Source organism: Sander lucioperca, chromosome 11 (genome assembly GCF_008315115.2).
Source record: "Sander lucioperca isolate FBNREF2018 chromosome 11, SLUC_FBN_1.2, whole genome shotgun sequence".
NCBI lineage: Eukaryota > Metazoa > Chordata > Actinopteri > Perciformes > Percidae > Sander > Sander lucioperca.
Window position 1 is genome coordinate 32,107,835 of NC_050183.1, and position 21,643 is coordinate 32,129,477.

General features: G+C 40.1%; 1 protein-coding gene across 1 annotated transcript in view; it reads right to left on the reverse strand.

The window, feature by feature from the left end:
• Positions 1 to 18,326, reverse strand: part of nlgn1 (neuroligin 1) — a 412,586-nt gene extending 394,260 nt beyond the window's left edge. Inside the window, exon 1 of the mRNA XM_036007130.1 lies at positions 17,829 to 18,326. The gene's annotated coding sequence lies outside the window, so the exon portion shown is untranslated. The remainder of the gene's footprint in view (positions 1 to 17,828) is intronic.
• Between the last annotated feature and the right edge of the window lie 3,317 nt (positions 18,327 to 21,643).

The window sequence follows — 21,643 nt, forward strand, 5'->3', positions numbered from 1 at the left end:
CTATACGTCCACTATCGCAAAGAGCGCACAGTGCTTTACAGCGCATCACAGTGAAACACACAATCTAATAGGGGACAGATATGTATACACACCAATACATTAGCTAAACGTGGTGGATTACCATTTTGAAAAAATGTGAAAACAAATATCCTACCTACAATTTATCAAGGTTGATAATGAATATAACAGCCATTCTCGTGGTGCAACTTATCCATTAGGCAATCAGCTGCACAACATGTCATTATTAAACGAGCAAATTCTACCACCTATTCCACAGTCTCTTGCTGATGTGGAGTATTTAGCTCCTCTGTTGTGAAACGAAGAGGCCCCTCTTTCAATGAGAATCGTTTTTTACTCTGTCACTGGATATATTTCCCCACATTGCGGATCCGTAACAGTCTCACACCAAGAGTCGTCATCAGCCCCCCTCTGATATGGGCCTGTAGTCTGGTTAAAGAAACTGTAACCTCCGGGCATGTTGTCTGAACAGACTGACAGGTCAGTGGAAAGCGAGGCCTGAGCCATTTTAAGTGGACATCTCCTCGGAGCGAACAAGCTCATTAAAGCAATAAACGCAACTTTTTTTTTTCACGCACTCGAGGCTGCTGCTGCAGTCCCCTGGGGACCTAGCATAGCTGCGGACTGCTTGCTAGGTTAACCAGTTAACAAAAACGTTAAGGAATAAATGCCATAAGTCTAACGTTAATGCTAGCTAGCTAAAGTTATTCAAGTGTCTCCCCCATAGACTAGCTAGTTAAGGCTAAATGACAGCATTCAGACAGTTACTGTTAAACAACGTTATCTTCATTATCTGCTCTACTTACCACTGTCTTGCTTTCTTTTCTCATCATCCTCCTTTTTTCTCTTCCCTTTTTCACTCCCAGAAAGATAATTCCTCTTTATTTTCGTTTGACTTAACATTAGCTAAATCAATTCAAAAGTTTGGTTATCGTGCTTCTAGGGAATGCCATGGGCCCCCCTTGGGGAGGTTTCCGACTGAGATATCATTGCAAAAAAGGTGTTTGTTTAAGGGGGAGGGGGGTTGCGGTCACTGTGGTTGCAACATTTTGAGCCACTGCTGTGGAGTAAAGTTTGTTTGGGGGCCCCAAACAGTTGCCGTTAATAATTAACTACATCGCCAAAGAATTGGCGATCTTTCTGAAGCTTTTGCATTGGAGCCGTAATGAAAAGATATATTTTATAACTTTAAAGCTATATAAGCGGGCATTAAAAGTCAGCCCTTATGGTTTTTCGAAATGATTTGCAGAACATTGTAATAGAACAAAAGCGTAGACTTATTACAACTTTCAAAAGGCTTCTAATTAAGTCTTGTTGCCTTCAGCAGGGTTTGTACTTATGACATATTGAAGTTAAACACTGCAGCATCCACATACATTTCCACCAAGACCCGACTCACAGCTCAGTAACAAGCAGCCAAATGTTGCATGTGAAGTCAGTGACAGCAATCCTCATCATGAATTCAGAAACACACTTAGAGACACAAAACAAATCCGTACCCTAACTAGAACTTAAACCCATGGGGAGACACAAGATCTGAATATAGGTTCTCACTGGCATACTTTTGTGCAACCACTGTTCTACCAGATACAAATCTCCAGCTTTGCGATAGTCCTGTAGTACAACAGGTGCAACAATGGTTTTTGGATTTCGGACACTAGGAGTTAAATATTTCAGCCTAATCTCTTTAGAAATTCTATAGTACAAAATAAATTACACATATGACATTACATAAGAAGGACCATGTGTTTTTCATGATGTTTAAACCAGAGTTAATAGTCATCAAGTTTTTTTATAATTTAAATTAAATGCAGCTTTAAATTTGGGTTTTGAAGGTCATATTTGTTTTCTTTTTTCAAGTGGCTATGGAATATGTTTTGTACTGATATTTGAGAATGAGAGCATTTGCATTGAAACATTACGGCAGTGTTTCTTCCAGATTTTGTTTGAGTTTTTTCTACAGGAAATTATAATTTCCATTTCTTCATTCCAGCATCAAATATTATGGTTAAATAGCGGCCAGGTATAGATGAGTTAATTGTCTTAGCCCTGATTGAGTGACTGACCAGAGCTATACTTTATGACACAAAGATTTAAGTAACTACACTGTTGCAGTTTTCAAACACATCCAAGTCAAAGCAGTGAAACTTAACCACAGTAACATAACATATTGAGAGACTGCTTTAATAAAGTAGTGAGCATGTGGAGGCAGCCAGTAGGTGTAGTGATTATCTGAGAGGGCAGTCGGGGGGAAACTAAGGGCCAATCATTTCATCCTGGCTTGTCACCACACAGAACATAGTGTTATTTTAAAGAGAGGCCAAGAGGGGGATAGAACAGAGAGAGAGAGAGCATAAGGGCTCACAGGAGACTTATGGCTTAGTCAGTCATCCAGCTAAACACTCCATCAGCCTGCGCTTTAGTCAGTCTCATCCATATCCTCCTCCTATTTCCCATCATCCATCTATCCATCTCTCCACTCGCCATCGTCGTGTGATAAATCCTCACAACATCACAGCATTTTAGCCATCCCTCTATCCCTTTGTCTGTCCTATTTTAAGCATCTCATTTCACCTCTGTGATACGCGCACACACACACACACACACACACACACACGCACACGCACACACACACACACACACACACACACACACACACACACACACACTCACACACACACACAAACGCAGGGCTTGTGGAAGGGATTTATTGAAGAGGTGCTTATGACTATTTGAGGGATGTGCTTAGCTTGCAGGTCAGTCCAGCAACCTCTCATTGGTCTGAGAGAACCAGTCAGCCTGAGAATATGATTGTGTGTGTGTGTGTGTGTGTGTGTGTGTGTGTGTGTGTGTGTGTGTGTGTGTGTGTGTGTGTGTGTGCGTGTGTGTGTGTGTATGTGTGTAAATAGTTTCACATAGTTGTACAATTACATGTGTCCATAAAGGGAAGTTTACTAGGCTTCAATAATCCAGCTACAATCTCCTCAGTGTGCAGGATGCTGTTGGCTCCTGGACATTTCAATCATTAGTTACTAACTTTTTGTATATAGACTTACAAATGTTTTCTGTGTGGTCCAACCAAACCCCATTGCCAGACAAGAACATCATTATTGCATGATTCTACCAAACCTCTGAATACATTCAATTGTCAAACATCCTGTCCAACCAAAACTGTAGGAGCGACATAAAAGAAAAAGGTATTGAGTTACTGTAGCTTAAGGCAACACATTTAAGTGAAGTATCTGTTATCTGTCTCTCACAAACACACAAACATACTGTATGGCACGGAAACCATCCACATTCAACAAGCACTTATTGTGACTACAGTAAACAGAGTATTGAAGTCACTATGCAGTAGGGTGGCAAGCAGCACAAGGACACTTGCAACACACCGAAGTAGCACACAGCCATTTAAAATAACATTCTTTGTAGCCTATAATATTGATAGTTTAACCTTCAACTCATTGCTTCTTGATTTGGATATATGTTTTATCAGAAATCAGCCATTAGGTCCTTAGACTGATATACCTATATTATTTTATTTGGGTCATTTCTGATAATACACAATTTTGGCTTACAGTTAATTAGAATGATTTTTGGAAGGCACTGACAACTAATGTCATCCTGTGCTGATAGGGGCATCAGCTCATCCAGGTTTTCTTATGCACGTAGTCACATCACCCACTGTTCAATCCTGGTTGGGTTTGCTGCATATCATATCCCTTCCTATCTCCCTATGATTCCGGTTGTCTCTACAGTCAACTATTAAATAATAATAATAATAATAATAATAATAATAATAATAATGAATCCTGAATTCACACCAACAATTATTCAATTTTGGTCCAATTTACATAAATGTTAATTGAAACATCTTTCTGTTTTAGACAAATACTGTTATGGTAAGATGAAAAACAAACAAAAACAGTGCAAAAATATTGTGCCCTTGGTGAAAGTAATACATATTAACTTGCTAATAACAAAAGTAAATAGCATAAGCTGTAAACTCTTATAAGACCTCTCTCTTTTCCAGTAAGTGCCTTTGTGCGTATTGTTGACACATATTGACTATTAGCTGTCCGTCTTGAGGCTGCCTGCTCATGGAGGAGGCAGGTTGACTGTTGTTCAGGCTGTTGACCGGAGATTGAAGCCTGTGTTCTGGGCTGTAAGTGTGGATCATTTTGCTGTGTGCCCTTGGCTCCAATGAGTTAGATTCCAGCATAGAGCCTCAGACACAGTCCAGGGAGCAGTAGGCTATATGAGTACCGAGAAGACGTGTCAGCTCACTTTTCCCCCTGTTCTGCTCCTCATCCTCTCACCTTCTTCTCATCCGCTTCCTCTTTTCTTGCCTGTCCTTTCCTTGCTCCTCTGGCTTGCAGTATAAAGGGTTGCACAATCTACTCAAAATCAAAGTAGAGTGATTATTATTATTATTATTATTATTATTAGTAATAAAAACAAGACACCAAAATCAACAATACAAGCTTATATAACTGGCTGTGACAGAAGCGCTAGACTGGGCATCAATCCAGCACACACACACACACACACACACACACACACACACACACCTGCTTTTAAATGTGGTTGCTACATCAACAGGAGCAACCTAATAACCTCACACGAAGGATGAATGCATTAAGCGCTAATCTGCCTGCACTATATTCTATTCCATCATCTCAACTGAGCAGAATCGATGTATGGATATTTTCTCTAAGTCACAGAGTCTTGTCAGTAGGCATCCATACTAAGCAGGCTGGTGCCAAGAGTACCGTAGCATGGATAAAACAGAAAGCATCCGGGGTTATCCGTGTGGGTGGTGGTAGAGCTGAGCTTTCCCTTCCCCGTTTGGTTCACCTGGCAGACAGCATGGTTGCTAGGAGGGTCAATGGGGAAGCGGTGGGTTGGCGTGAAAGCGGCTTTCCTCGCCACCACACTGGCTCAGCGCGAGATGGATCCCTTCAGGACAGAGGCACAGGTGAGTACTGAGCTGCCTCCAGAAAGCTCTCTTACACACACACACACACATATTCAATTGTTAACACAATCACACCTAATAATACACTCATTTATACACTCAAATCTCTGAAAACCTGGGCATGTTGGATAATTATTTCTTGTTCCTTTTACGTTCTAACTTTCTAACTTGACTTACCCACATCTGCTTTAAAGACATAATTAGCATGAGGTACAGCCAAAAACCTGCCTCCCTGGGGCACCACAGGGAGCCTAAAGAGGCCTGAGGCTTTGGAGGGACTGCGACGGCTGGGCCTACAGTCTGAGTTTTGTTTTCATGATTTTGTTGCCGTTTTATATAACTTTTGGATTAAGGTGTGAATTATAAATAGCCTCATCAAGGACTTTGAAGTTTTCTCATGTGAAGAGCCCAGGAATGGGTTTGTCCCTTTTGAAAGCCAGAGCTAGACAGGTTTGAATGCCCAGGCAATTTGGCCAACAGACTTTAAAATAGATTAGAGTTTAACATTATGGCCCCTAAAGCAGCATGTTGCTTGTACTACAACAAAACAGCAGAGTTTGAGAAATCAAACCAAAAATCTGTTCAACATTAAGTCACATGGAAACAGGAGGTACATAAGGAATACAACGATTGTGAATACTGCATTATATGGTAAAATACAGATGAAAGAAGTTTGAGTCTGGGTGAACCTACTCATATCTTAAAAACGTCAAAATGATTTTATTAAAAATCTGGTGGAATGTTGACCATACAGCAAATAACCATTAATGTTTTATGTTATTATTTTTTGGGTGTTTTTACAACGATCCAATAATACCATGACCTGCCCCTACAGGACACTGAAACAAAAGAAAAACTGTGGCATCAAATAAACTGAAAAACATATCCTGTTTTTTCTTTATCTTCACCAGAAATCACACATTTTGATGCAACATGGGCTAAAAATATTAAAACTTAAATAGTAAATCTTAAAGACAATGAACATGGAAAAAAATATAATACAAGGTATTATGAATGACCCTAATTGCATTAAACACAAATGGATACCTGCTACATGAAGAAAAGACTTGTTAACTTTGTCTCATAGAAGCAGGACTGTCTATTAATGCTGCTCCACTTGTACTTGTGTTGTTTTTCAGGAACCTCTACTGCTGGACACATAGACAAATCAACACACACATACACAGTCACACTCCCTAGCCATGTAAACAAACACACACACACACACACTGAGTCACACTCCCTAGCCATGTAACCTTAACAGCCCTATTAGCCTGCCAGCACAGTCCGTTCTGTTTAGCTCCATCCTCAGGTGAGCTTTCAGCTGACACAAATGTGTGAAAAGATTTGAAGCCTTTAAAAGTGACACCCTGAGGGACGTACACAAGACACAGAAGAGGGGGGACGAAGCCATCATCTCCTTGTAAATTAGACTACCTGTCTTCCCATGTACACCATACAAGTATTCTTTATTCATCAAATTAAAAATGCACAAAGTGGGTGCTAGTATTCTTCCTTGTCACATAATGATCCTGAAATAATTTCAAAAGTGGCCTCTGCTCCTTAACGTTCTTCTTGTGGTTCTTTCATACTCTGGAGCATGTAACCTGGACAAAGTATCTGATTATATTATTTAGCACTTATGTAAATCCTTCAATGGGAATTGTCAATCATAGTGATTACATTTGGAAGGGGAAAAAAACACCACAGCCATTGATTCATAGCTTTCACCATGGCACTATATTCTGTACTCTACTACTACTACTCTACTACTGTCATCTCAGCATGACAGCCAAATGCTCTCATAACCCAATAACAAGAGCTAGGACAGAAGAATTTGGTGAAAATAAGCTCATAAGAACTACTAAATTATAGTCCAATAGGTCCCTCTTCATAAGACTGCTTCAACGTGCACCACATTTATTTTGTTGTAATGTAACGGTCAATTACACCTTGACATGTCCTTAGATCGTCAATGATCAAAATCCTTTAGCCCCTTGCATAATTCCCTCTATTCAAATAAATGTAATCTGATTGGCTATAGAACAGACACTTTGCTATATATGTGCTTGCTTGGTTATCCTAACTGAATACAGGCTGGACACTATCAAGGTGTCATTGATTTGTAGAATATTGTTGTCAGTGGATGACAGTTGGAACATTATGCTCAATTAAACATTTTTGATTCTTTTTTTTATAGAATATCGGCAAATGACAACTGCAGTATAGTTAAGGTATTTAGTACTAAAACTACTTGGTTAATGTTAGGGAAAGATTAGCATGGATGGAAATGGATGGAATGTTGACCGTTAGTATGTAACCGAATTCAAACCACAGTGTCCCATGATACCAGAAAATTAATCAGCAACTATTTTGATAATAAATTATCTAGGTCATTTTAAAGCCAAATTGGAAAACAATCTCTGGTAACACCTTCTATAGTTAATGGATTTGCTGCTTTTCTGTCTGGTATGTAATAGGGGTGGAACGGTACATGTATTCGTATTGAACCGAAACGGTACAGGCGTCTCGGTTCGGTACATGAATTTACACAGAGAATACACGGTATAAAAATAAATAAAACTTACGTGCAAATTAATTAATGTAATGCGGAACTACTGTTAGACACGCGGTTCTTTAGGGACACCTAATCTGTAGCCCTGCCCTTAGCTCTGAAGCTCCCGAGCTCCGCCTACATGTCGAGTCAGTTGGTCCAGTGAGTCCACACGAAGCAAACTAGTCCCTTCCATATACAACCAAACACGGACGTAGCTGTATCCCTTCTCGCCTCGACCACAAGTGGCCTCCAGGCCCGTTTGCTTCGCTGTTTGCTCCGGTATTAGCTGTTAGCTCCGCCGTTAGCTCTTAGCTCCGCCGTTAGCTCTTAGCTCCGCTATTAGCTTCGCCGTTAGCGTGTGAAGCTAACACCAAAACTCGTCAACTGCTCTGTGTAACCAAAGCTGCTCTTTTAACATCCCTGCTCTGTGCATTCACATATGAGAGCAGTGCTTGTCTCCCATATCACACTAGTAGCTGATTGTCTTATTTTGTTTACAAGTTACAGATGGAGTCTGGAGATGATGCAGGGTACTTATTGTTTACTGTTTACATCTTACTTTATACACTTCAAGCTGTTACAGCTAGCTCAGTGGACAGCCTGAGACATGCACAATAAAAAAAATTGCCTTCTGCATTTTTGTTTTGCTTTTCCCTCCATTGTACCGAACCAAACCATGATGTCTGAACCGATGTATGAACCAAACCGTGACTTCTGTGTACTGTTCCACCCCTAATATGTAATAATAAACCATCTGACTGTTGGTCAGACAAAGAAATTTGAAGACTTCACCTTGGTTTTGGGAATTTGTGATTTTAATATGTTATTTTATTGACAAAACAAAAGAATACGTAAATCAAGTGAATAAAATAATGTGCAGATTTTCTTTCTTTTTTTTTAAAAAAGAAAACAAAATGTTAGTAAAGCCCTACTTTGTTGACCCAACCGTCCACTGCGACCTTCTCCTGTAGATGTTTGCAATGGTAAGTTACCACTTCCCCCTTTGCTACCTAGACAGTAATAACTTTTACAACTACATAACTTCACTTGTCAATAAAGTGCACAGTGGTTGTGTTTGTAAGTAAACAAATGTCAGATTTTATACACCTGAGAGTGAACACAAATTCATAAGTCCTCTATGAAAGTAAGATGTATTACTTTTTCTACATTCAGGCTACATGCACATTCATGTTTTGTAGAATCATCTAATGTGAAGGTAATCCCTATATCTGCCACACTAGGCAGACATAAAAGAAATAGTGGCGATGAAGCCTGACTCTGGTGTCTCCTCTTGTTGCCTGTGTCTTGGCCAAAAGGTTGCACTTGAACAGAACTGCAAAGACAGTCAATAGCCAACTAGCACGTACGTTCTGCGCCTGCGTGAAAAGAAGTAACTCTCCATGCCAGCCGGAGGCATTCATTTATTTGTCATTCTAAACGGGAAACCAGATATAAAATCCATTGCTATGATACATACAACAAGTACAAAGCGTTTGCCCAAATCAGTCAGCGGCTGCGCAGAGCCTATAATCCCTCTGCTTCCTCCATGAAGTAACCTCCTTAAATGTGCACATGACAATTATTCACCTCAATTATACATTCATTCATTTTAATGAATTAATAAAGCCCTGGACTGTAATATTTCAGATGTGTTTGAGCAAGATTTCTGCTCATGTTCAAAACTTTGTGCGTATTTAAAATATAACTCATCCCATCTGTGTTCTTTATGATTTGGAGGAGTCGTGGAGGAGTACTTAAACTTATGTTGTCCTTTTCTTTCACCTTATCCTCAAAATGTATTCACTCCCTTATGGAGTTAGATTCCCCTTTACACCTTGTAGCATGTAACAACCAGAAACACCAGCACATTAGATTCATCCCCAAAACATGTAGGCTAAGCACTGTAATGCAAGGTTAATAGAGCTGAGTCCTTATAGTTGCAATTCCCAAGTTGAACCACTTCTCACACCACTTTAACTTGAATGTAGCCTAATGGTAGAGCGCTTCTTGGCTTCAGCTTGAAAAGTTGCGCTTTCAACACAGTCTAATCACCGTTGCTTGCCGTCGCAATGGCGACAACACATCATGGACTTTGCTTATCTGAGCTGTTGGATCTTCGAGTCGGTAGCCTACCGTGGCGGCGGTCTTGTAGTCTCTCCTACCCATGCTGAGCACGGGCGAGGTCTCACTGTAGGATAGTCTTGATTTCTCAAAGCGAGACACGCGATCAGGCACATGGAGAGACCGACGGACGGACAGAAACACACACACACACACACACACACACACACACACACACACACACACAGCCACATATAGGCTACAATTACCACAGTTTTCCCAACTCATCCTGTCTCTTTCTATTGGAGAGAGAGAAAGAGAGAGATAGAGAGAAAGAGAGCAGCAGAGAGGGGAGGGATCACGTTGTGACAGGCACGGAGAAATAAGCGTCAGGTATGAATGGCCACGCGATCAGGCAATGCGATCAATACCTGACCCTAACAGAAACAAACAAAAAAAACTACTGTAAAACTAATTATATATAAACTAAAACCAAACCTTTAAAAAAAAAAAAAAAAAAAAACTAAAACTAGCAAACACACTCTAAAACTAAAGCTGAACTAAAATAAAATTGCAAATAAAAAAATATATAAATAAAATAAAAACTATCATAACCTTGTATGGTAGTATCTGTTTAGTGTATCACAGTTTCTAACCTAATAACAAAGGCTTCATTACATTTCTAATAAAAAAACATTTGTGAAGACTTTTAAGAATACTTGCTTTTAACAATATAGCTACCAACTACATCATAAGATATCAGATCCGCTACTTTAATAATGCATTAATAGTGGACATGTGTTTGCAGTATGTTTGCAATACCGGAGTTACTCTGAGTATTCTGTTTAGCAGCAGTATGTTGATTTGTTGAAGATTGCAGATTAAAGCAAGAGGCTAGTTGGTTTTCCGCATTATAATATAACACTAAAACTCTCCACTGAAACCAGTACTAAATTCTCAGAAATAGCACAGATATAATGAATCAATACAATTATTTGCTTAGCCAATACTGATTTGATTGTTAAAAGGAACTTAATGCATTGTGACACTTAGCCTATCTTCAACTCATTAAATGATCTACTGCTACCAGCCAACAGTCTCTGATGTTCTCATTGCCAGTGGATCTACAAAATTACAGCATGGCAGTATAAGAGGAAGAAATGCCCATCCCAAGCCAAGGTAAAATAATATTAGGACATTCTGTTCCACATATTTCCCACCTACTCCTCCTCATTTCTCCCTTTCCTGTACTTGTGGATTCTAGCGTGCAGTTAAGACTAACCAGTGGTTAGTTAAACACAGGACTTTCACCCAGGAGACCGGGGATTAAAATCCCGTTTGGAAACAAAAGTAGGTTTTTTCTACTTTATGGAACTATGTCACGTTCTACGTCATGTGCGTAACTGGAAGCTAGATGATTTTCACCCAAACCATATTTTTCTAAACTTATCTAAGTAGTTTTGGTGCCTAAACCTAACCAAGTAGTTTTGTGCTTATGTAACCACACTGTGAACGTTTCAAATCGTTAATGAAGTGTTTAAAACCGCAACCGTTACGTTCTGTCGTTTAGATATGAGGACCGAAAACACTCCTGTGGTCATATTAGTGAGTAGGAATAAACAACCTATACCGTTGTATTGTTTGGAGGACTTGTTGGTTGAACTTGTTGTCCTCCCACCATTAAAAAAACTGGCCTGGACTCCAAATAATGTTGCACAGCTGAATTGTGTTCTCAATACATGAAGTTGTTTTCAGCAGAAACCTGTGATAAACAAGGTTCCCACGCTGAAATAGTACAAAATGGTGTTCTATCTTCTTGATGCTTGCTGTCTTTCTTATCAGCTCTGTCTGTCATCACTGATAACATGCAGGTATCAGTGCACCCTGTGGTCTATTTTATTTGAGCAGGAGCAGTAACCTCCCTGTCCCCCATCTCTGAATTTCTTATTTGGATGTACCTTTTGGTGGAATCGTGACTCCCCTGTTACTTCTTGCTGTGATGTCTATCTACGTACATGATCACCTCTAATGACTTGCATTCTTTCATACATTTTGTACAACGGCCTGTTTTTTTTCCCAAAAAAGACATTTGCATTATTTAAATTACAAGCATGCAAATTGTTTTATTTTCATTCTAAGCAACTAAAACATTCTGATAATTAAAAGAAACAGTGTAAGCAGAGCAGTTATGTGCACCATCCTACATCCCAGGTGCTGCAGAAATGTTGGCAATTTTTGGCATGACTATTTAAGCAGGAGAATAGCTATGTTTTTTTTGAAGGGACTGTTTATGCTATTGTTACTACATAGGTTCCCCACATTGCAAAGCATCCAATTGCAAATAGAAGCTTTTCTAGTTGTAATAACCACAGGATGAGGTTGTGATTTCCATGAATGAATGAGCTAGACATACTTTATACGTATCTGTCTGATCGACTCTGAGGATGCACACCTCTTGTCTTCTTTAAGTGGGCAGTTTATCAAAATTCGAAACCCATATTTTCCCACTTAGGTTTGGGTTTCAGGTTGGGATTCCATGCATGAGACAGTTTGCAAGAGTTTACGTGAGTTAGTTTACTAAAGGGAAAAATAACTGCAATCAATATCTTTGACTCTTGGATCTCCCCAAGCACATGCTTGATTAATTTATTGAGTGCCCTGCAACAAATGGTAGACACTAGACAGTAACGACAACTAAGATGATCACATGGCAAATCACAATATACTAGGACTGGATGGTACACAAGGCCCCAATGTGATTTCCGATTGATTCAATATTGATTAGATTAGGGATATTTCAGTTATAATACCAATTTTGCTTGGATATGAAAGATTTTCAGAGAACCAATGCTGTAAATTGTACAAGGAACCCTCTAACCTGGTTATTAAAAATATTGTTTTTGTTAAGAATTGTCCCCGAAGCAATTACATAGAGACAGAAACAAATTGTACAAGTGCTTTCTTTAGTGCAAAGGGTGTGCTGCAAAGACAGTATACCTAAAGCCATACATCTGTGAAAATGGCCGTGCCAGTTTTTCCCTTGCCAGAACTAAGCCTAACTTTGGAGAGTTAATCAGCATGACATGGATTCATACTACGTACATACATACGTCTAGTATCATCTGATACCAATATCTTTACTCTCGCTTTAAAACAGAGCCTCTTAAAAGATCGATCTCTGGATTTTATGAATCAATATTGGATCATTCAAGATAGATTAGAATCAGAAAATCGTTTTTTTAAAATCCTGTCCTACAGTATACAGTTCCATGAATTAAAAAAAACATTTAATATAAAATTCAATTTACAAAACCAAAGTGTTGTATTTAGAAGAACACCGTGTACTCTATGTCTTAGCTGGCACACATTTTCTATACATCTGCCAACCAAAAATGAAGAAATTAGGATGTTTAGCTATTTTTTTCTGATACCAGACTTCTTAGTTGGCTGTGCATCATCAATACCATCAAGAACACAACAAACCTACAAACTGATCTTCAGGTATGCCTTTATATCTGCCTACCTCATTAATAAAGATGCCAAATGTCTAAAAACACACATTTATTGAATAATTCAAAGTGATGAACCTGGCAGATTAGAAGCCCCGATAACCACATCTGTCATGAAGATTGACAGCTAGTAGAAAATTAATAGGAAATAAGGTGGCCGGCCCCACCACAGTACGATGATGGATATAACATAAAATTGCACAATCCTATCATTTGTCCATTTTGTTAGAGGTTTCTTTTCTCATCACCAGGTTTCCATTGACAATATTCTCACCAGCCTAAACAAACCGGACCCAATAGGCAATGCACCATGGTTCAGGGATGGTAAACTGAGAAGTAAACACAGCACCAGGACTTCATAATGTGAATAATTTACAGGGTTTTTGAATCACTTTGCCTCCAAATTTCATCCGAATGGATGCTGTGCAGACATTTCTGTTTTAAGTTTGGAACAGCATTGTTTGTGATAATCAAACTATATTTTCCCCATTTGTCAAGTCCATCCTTACTGTATGTTCCCTAATAAAGCAGTACGTATCTAGACATCTAATGTAGTTTCCTGTATAAGTTTGTATTAGTTACTGTAAAGGGACAAGGTTTATTTCGTAACCACACTGTGTACAGTATCAGCATTCACATTGAGGTTAGATTTGAGATATGACCATCTAAGATTATAGTCATAGCTATTTAAATTCTAACTATATGTAATTCAATGTTTTTTTTTGGGGGGGGGGACAAACTTAATTTCCAAAATTCTAACAGTAATCTATCTAAAACCAGAGCAGTATTTAAGAACTGCTTTTTGATTCTCATCAGAAGCAAGAAGTAAAACACATTTCCAACATGTCTGAGGAAACCAAGTAGAACACTGAATTACTTTCTTCTAAAAGTAAAGATGACCTGGGTGAAATCACTTGTGCCCTCTCTGTATCTCGGTCAATACCTCATTTATTTTCTGCTGTCTCAGTAAAGAAAGATGCATATTTAAAATATTGTAATCGTTTTGTTGCCAGATTCCAGTGTAATTAGAGCTTAACAAAATGTGGTATATTCAGCAGTGTTTTTACACCATTTATTCAATACCATATAATTTCCACTTCACATTGTCAGGGATGAAACCAGCAACCTTCTACTGCAGTAATTAGACAGCTTCCATATCCAGACTGAGCTGCTGCCCCATGGACAAGCAACAATACACTGTAATACTACACAAAGACACACACGATATATCCTTTCTAACAAGTCATACCTAAACAAAAGTAGCAAAAGATGATATGCTGATGACACCCAGCTCTACCTCTCCACCAAACCGCCCACCTCCCTTACTGATTGCATCTCTGAAATAAAAACCTGGTTCACCCAAAACTTCCTCAAATTAAACAGTAATAAAACCAAGCTTCTCCTCATTGTACCAAATCCACTTTATCCGAAACCGACAGTTTTTCTCTCACTATTGATAACTCCTCCGTTTCACCCTCCCCCAAGGTTAAGAGTCTGGGTGTCATCCTTGACAGCACACTATCCTTTCAACCCCACATCAATAACATTACCCGGTCTGCCTACTTCCACCTACGAAACATCAATCGCCTCCGCCCCTCCCTTACCCCCCACACTACCGCCATCCTTGTCCACAGTCTCGTCACTCCCCGTCTGGATTACTATAACTCTCTCCTCTTCGGCCTCCCTCACAAATCCCTCCATAAACTTCAACTGGTCCAGAATTCAGCTGCCCGCATCATAACTCGAACCCCCTCCATCCACCACATCACTCCTGTCCTCCAACAGCTCCACTGGCTCCCGGTCCAGGTCCGTAGCCAATTCAAAGTCCTGCTGTTTACATTCAAGGCCATCCACAACCTTGCCCCCCCATATTTGTCTGATCTCCTCCAGCGTCCCACTCCCTCCCGCTCCCTCAGATCCTCTTCCTCCATACACCTGTCTGTCCCCTCCGCTTGTCTCACCACCATGGGGAGCAGAGCATTCAGCTGTCTTATGTATCCCTGTACAGTGTCCTTGAGTGCTGAGAAAGGCGCCTTTAAATAAAATGTATTATTATTATTATTATTAAAAGTAACTTTAAGTCTTGAAACAATGTGCAAGATTTATGTTTTACTTGGCTTTGTCGACAGTTGATCCAGAACAAATGCTCTGTTGTATTTCACTCAGTCACTAACTGATTTAAATAGCTGCTTTTTCCACATTTCAAGATCAAATACATCATATTATGTCATTAATGCCTGTCCCGTCCTAAAGGCTCCTCCCTAATGAATTTGGAAAATTTAATTTTTAGGGTAAAAGTAGGGCTGCAACTAGTCTATATCCATGACCTTCCACTTCCGGGATTGCTCCGTTGCCGCCAGAAATTCCGCCATATGTCCTTTTCAGCCGTATGTCTGTTACCTTGCACTTTATTTGTGTTGTTCATAGTCTTTAAATCTGTTGTTTGGATATCAATTATTTGTTTGGTCTATAAAATGTCAAAAAAGGGTGAAAAACCCTAACAATGACCCAAACATGACGTCCTCGAAGTTTGCCATGACAAAGATATTCAGTTTAGTGTCATAGAGGAGTGAAGAAGCTTTTTTTTACATTTAAGAAGCTGAATCAGAGTTTTACTTTTTCTCATAAAAATGCCTCTAACAGATTAAACAATTTTTAAAATAGTTGGCGATTAATTCAATAGTTTAAAACTAATCGATTATCTGATTAATCATTGCAGCTCTAGGTAAAAGCATTGTGTAACATACATTATTTAGGGCCCTAAAAAAATCTGTTGCATGCAGGTCACTTTCTAAATGTTTATTCCACACAAAAGACACCAAGCTTTATTGGTGTTTCGAGCACACAATGTAAGATCTTTGTTAACCATGGAAAGGGTGAATTACTTATTCAATTGTATTAGCTGATGGAGTATAGCCAATGTCCCATTGGCATTATGTACCACTGCACTAAAGCAGTTCAAACCACAACTTCAAATTTCAAGGGCCAGCTTCTCATCCAGAACCCTTCAAAACAAAATAGATAACCAAAAAGTGAGATGGCCTTTCTCCAGAAACAAAAGGGCCACAACATGAGTCAACAAGTAATCTATAATTTATGAACTAGCTCCCTCCTAGAGGAGGAGGAGGAGGAGAGGAGAGGAGGATGTAGATAAACCAGGGGAGCAGTACAAGAAGGTAGAAAAGATGAAGACGATAAGCGGTGAGTAGATGTTTTCCTTGAGGGCTGAGCTATGTAGATCAGAGCCCCTGGGACTGAGAGGTGTGAACCATGGGAGCCTGCCTTGCCCAAACCCCCCTCCCCCCCACCCTCCACAGAACACCATGGAGGCTGACATGTGATGAGAACACAATGCAGTGAGAAACTGAAGAGAGGTGAAAAATCTAGGAACTTCATTAAAGGTCATGAGCAGATCACATAGGAGACCCAGAATCCCTTGCATCACCCCTGAAGATATTTAGGTCTAAATCTGAACACATGAGATCACATAAATATTTTGAGCTGCCTGACAGTAGCCTCTATGAAACAAAAAAATATGCATGATCTCTCAGGCTTGATTAGGATCATCTGCAAGGCGATTTTTACTTTTAACTGAGCTACTTCTCACCCTATCATAGCTTGATCCTTGCTGTATCTATGGGTGTGAGAGGTGATGGGGTAATGTCTAAGACTCTATCTGCCAGGGCAACATCGCATCCAAAGTCTCCTTCTACTTCATTTTTGGTGTGACAAGTCATTGGAGCGAGCACACACAAATACCGCATTCATCCAGTTTATATGGTGATGGTGCCTCCGCAGCGGCCGACGGGCGCAACTTTCCTCCTCCTCCTGGATAGGAAAGGATAGAGAGACTCCATTCACCATACGCACGCGCGCGCGTAAACACACACACACACACACACACACACACACACACACACACACACACACACACACACACACACACACACACACACTGTTCTTCTCAATTTCCCTCCATCCTGAATCCTAGCAATCAGCCTGAGAGGAGGTTTGCATTAATTTGATTAGGCAGAGGGAATCATCAGAGTTTTTTAATAAATATAATTCCAGCAGCAATATGCAAAACCTACTAATTCAGATTGTTCATTTCGATTAATAATTAATAAAAAACTATGTTCTCTCATTAATAGTAGATCATGCTGAGTAGTGAGAGTTAAAATGTATTAACACGCACGGACGGACGGATAGCTGATACATTTCTAGAGCAGGGTAATATTTCTGAGAACAAATTCACCAAGCAGCCATTTCAGCCTGAGCGTTATTTTCGAACCCGGCTATTTTGTATCTTGCTGGGAGAGAATGCGCAGCTCTGTGCTTCCATGCGCTTGGAACAGAGTGAGAGAGCCCAAAGTGGCAGACATAAGCAGAGGAGCTGCTGCTTTCTGCTGTGCACGGGGATGTTTTCAACAACCTGTCCAATGCACAGTTGCTCTCATCACTGACCCATTTCACTAAGCAGAATAACGTCATATGGAGAAAAAGGCAATGATTATCTCAACATCCACTTCAACTTGTCCTCCACCACCACCTCCTCTGACAAATTCTGCCGAGTAAATCATGAACTAAGAAAATGAACCCATTGCATCGCAGTTGCTTAAATTTACCGGTAAAGTCTCAAAGCCCACAGCATAATGTATTATTGCATGATGCAGCTTCCAGAATGAAAGTCTGAATGTGTATTTACCGGTAAGGCAGGATCCCGTCCGCTGCTTTTTCCACCTCAGACAATATTCCTCTGTGCGTTACGTCCCGTTAGGATAAGGTGCATTCCTTCCAAAAGCCACATAGCCCCCCCAAAAAATACCGACGCTCAAGCGTTGGAAAGAAGCCTGGGAAATAAGGCTGGCGCACTTTTCACTCCAGAGGGTAGAAACTCAGGTTAAATGCGGTCCAACATTTACACACGCGCGTCAACAAATTAAGGAAACCCCTATAGTCCAAAAACAAGTCCGCTGTTAATCCCAAATGATTTTTATTCACAACTATAATTACAATTGTATTCTCCTAGACAGCAAATACCATAGCGCTCCGGGTCTTTTGACACGCACCGGTCTAGATGTTAATGACGGTGATGTTGGAGAAAAAGAAACAATAGTGGTATTTTTCCCCCCATCGTCCGCTCCTCACGATTCAGGCTGCACTTGGCTGATAAAACACCGTCCTCTCTCTCTGCTCTCTCCTCCTCCTCTCCTCCTCCTCCTCTCCTCCTCCTCCTCTCCTCCAGCCCTCAGTCTCTCTCAGCAGCTTTCATGGAGCAGAGACGCGCCTAGCGGCCTTGAAGGGAACTCCACAGCTACATGAGTTCATCCCCACCCCGCCCCCACCGCCCCCACCGCAGTCTGCTCTTAAAGATACATGGGAAAGTGTGACTTTGTATCCATGTGTGCCTTCCAGGAGAGAAATGATTGACTATGTATGACAAATGCATTGGTCATGTTAAAAATAAATACTATAGGGATACAGATCTAAGTACGGTGTTACAATTGGTGCAATAAAACCATAACAGTTGTCAAAGAATTAATTATACGAGTATGAAATACATAAAAGTAAAATATTACGGATAGTAATGATTTGTTGGGTGATTACTCCAAATCTAACTCAAAGGGCTTAACAATCTGTACAGAATGACACCCTATGTGCTTCGACCCCTGAAAAGGATAAGAAAAAAATCCCACAAAAACCCTACCAGGAAAAAAGGAGAAAGCAACATGAGGAGCAGAGGATTCCCTCTTCTAGAAGACGGTAGAATAAATTGAATAGCATGTCGTACAGTAGACAGAAATAACAATAGAATTGCTAATATGGAGAACAGAATAGCATAGAAAAACTTAATAAACTTAATAGAACCATAATAGAATATTTAGGGCTGCAATATTAATTAATCAGACCTTTTTTTCCAATTAATCAATTAATGTTTTGGTCTATAAAGTTAGAGAAAATAGTGAACAAAATCCTAAAGTCTAAGGTGTCTTAATATTGCTTGTTTTGTCCAAACAACAGTCCCAAACACAAAAAGATTCACTTTATTGTCACATAAAGCAGAAAAAAGCAGCATTCAGAAAGAAAGAAAACACAAAAGTACAGTAAGGCAGTTCTTCCCAACCTATTTTACTTAAGAAATGTTTACTTGCAACTAAGCCCTTGTAACAGTGTTGGGGATTGGGGGGGTACAGATGAAATTATTGGCAAATTATCAAATGTTTTATCAATATTAATAAAGTTATGAATATGTGTATTCATAACTTTACCAAATTGACAAACAATCAAAATGGGGCACCACCCTGGAATCAGAGACTTTTAGGCCTGCTGCTCCTAGGTAGCTTCTCTGTCTCTCCTCTCCCCCTCCCCTCTGTCTGTCCTAATTACAGGAGTGGAGTCTGGTGTGCGGGAGTCTGGGTTCCAGCTGCATCTCATTTACCTCAATCAACCTCTGCTTCATATACCCGGTCAACCCTCCACACTGCGTCAGATTGTAGTCAGGGTGACCACAGTTAGTCTCGTTCACGACCAAACTTGCTACCTGATCCATTCTCTTGTGCATCAGATACTATTGGAACCTGACTCCTGCCACTGCTCCACTCCTGCCATCCACCGGACCAGACAACCACCACTGGACCTCACCACTAGCCGACCACTGGATAACTCTGACGGAACCACTCCTGCTCAGAACCCCCCCTTCCCCCCGGACCTGTTTGCCTCTCTGGAAACCTGGACTTGCTTTCCCCTTTCTGGAAACCTGGACTTTGACTTAAGTACTTTGAATAAACCTGTTAACTCTCACTCTGGCTCTGCGTTTATATCTGCATTTGGGTTCTGCTCAGGGTTCCAAATTAGCACCATTTACCAGCCAAATGCTGGTAAAATATGAAATTGGCTGGTAAATTTGCTTCACTCACCAGCCAAAAAAACAATGGTAATACTTTGAGTGGCTGGTAAATTTTGAACGTTCACTAGCCATTTGGCTGGTGGACGAAAAAGTTAATTTTGAACCCTGGTTCTGCTCTTGTTTCAAATGTAACCGGGACCAATAACTGAACTGTGAAACAGTCTCATAGGTGGTGTTCCTTCTAAGATACAGATCTTAATTAATTTGATTGATTTATCTGGTATCTTTGAAAGGAACAGAAGGGTGAAATTTGAGCACAGACATGTTTAACCCAGCTGTTATTACAACAAATACACAAAAAATCACAAACTGCTCTTTAAAGTATAGTATTTATTTATGTCAGACCTGCCAACCTTGAAGAAATGTTATGAGTACAACCCCCGCGCGCGTGCGCACCCGACAGCCCACCGCCAATGTACGCTCCACCGTTGCCCACCCACCAGTGAGAAACCTATGAGATACCTAACACCATAAAACATAATATACACATGGCGTGTGCAATCTGAAAATGTAGGTGGAGAGGGGGGAGATTATGATAGGCTAGTTCATATTCCTGCATATTGTTACAAATATTAAGAATTACATCACACACACTTCATTCAAAGGAAATCTAGATACATGTAATTTATATTCAAATACATTGTTTGGCTCATCACTACCTCCTAGATTACAATAAATTATTACTGTGTAGAGGAATGGAGTGGATGAATGGCTGTAGGTGTAGTGAAACGACACAAATGTTTTCTTATATTCTGTCCAATATTTTGTGCCCATATATTTTTGTTAATCTAGCCAATAGGAGGTGGAGTGAGCTAATAAATAGGCCTAAGTACTTCTGTGTTAAAGATGAGAGTCAGACCAGGTTAACACATAGCCTTCTTCATTTTGATTACTGAAGGGAAATGAAGTAGTCTAAGTAATGATTTACTCATAAAGCAACTTTAAATAGGCCTAAAGCAACTACTAAAAAAGCACAAGATAGAAGCCTGGCAGAGACATGATTATAGGCTAATAAATAACATGGGTCAGATATTTTCAGATAGGCTTTTAAAAGGTTGACATGGGTGACAATTGCTTTATGTCAGTTGCCATAATGCAATGCCTTAGTTAGGCTAAAAAATAGCCTAACTGTTACCTTTATCTTACGTTAATCAGCACCTGGCCTGTGTAAAACCTTCTAGGTTTCTAGCCATTCCACCACTTTTCTAACTTCCCTGGGCATGTCCAACGGTAAATTCAGATGTTCAGAATACAACGGTAAATTCAGATGTTCAGAATACAACGGTAAATTCAGATGTTCAGAATAGCATACGAAATCGTGAATTATTTTCTAAATTAAGTCACAGATAAGTTAGTGAGCATGGGAGGCATGAGACAGGAGGTCTGCAGGCTGCAGCCATACCCAACTCAGTATTTGAGTGTGGGACTGTGTTCGTTACCTGTTGCCCCTTCGTGAATGATATCGATGTCTGTCTTGCACACGGTGCAGAACGCGTGATGAGGTAGCCTGGACATGTGGAGGCAAGGCCATCTCTCCCGATAGCTGTGGTTTCCGAGCTTTTTTTTGAGGCGGTTCAGCCATGGCATGCAAGCCTACAGTTATCCGGACAGCC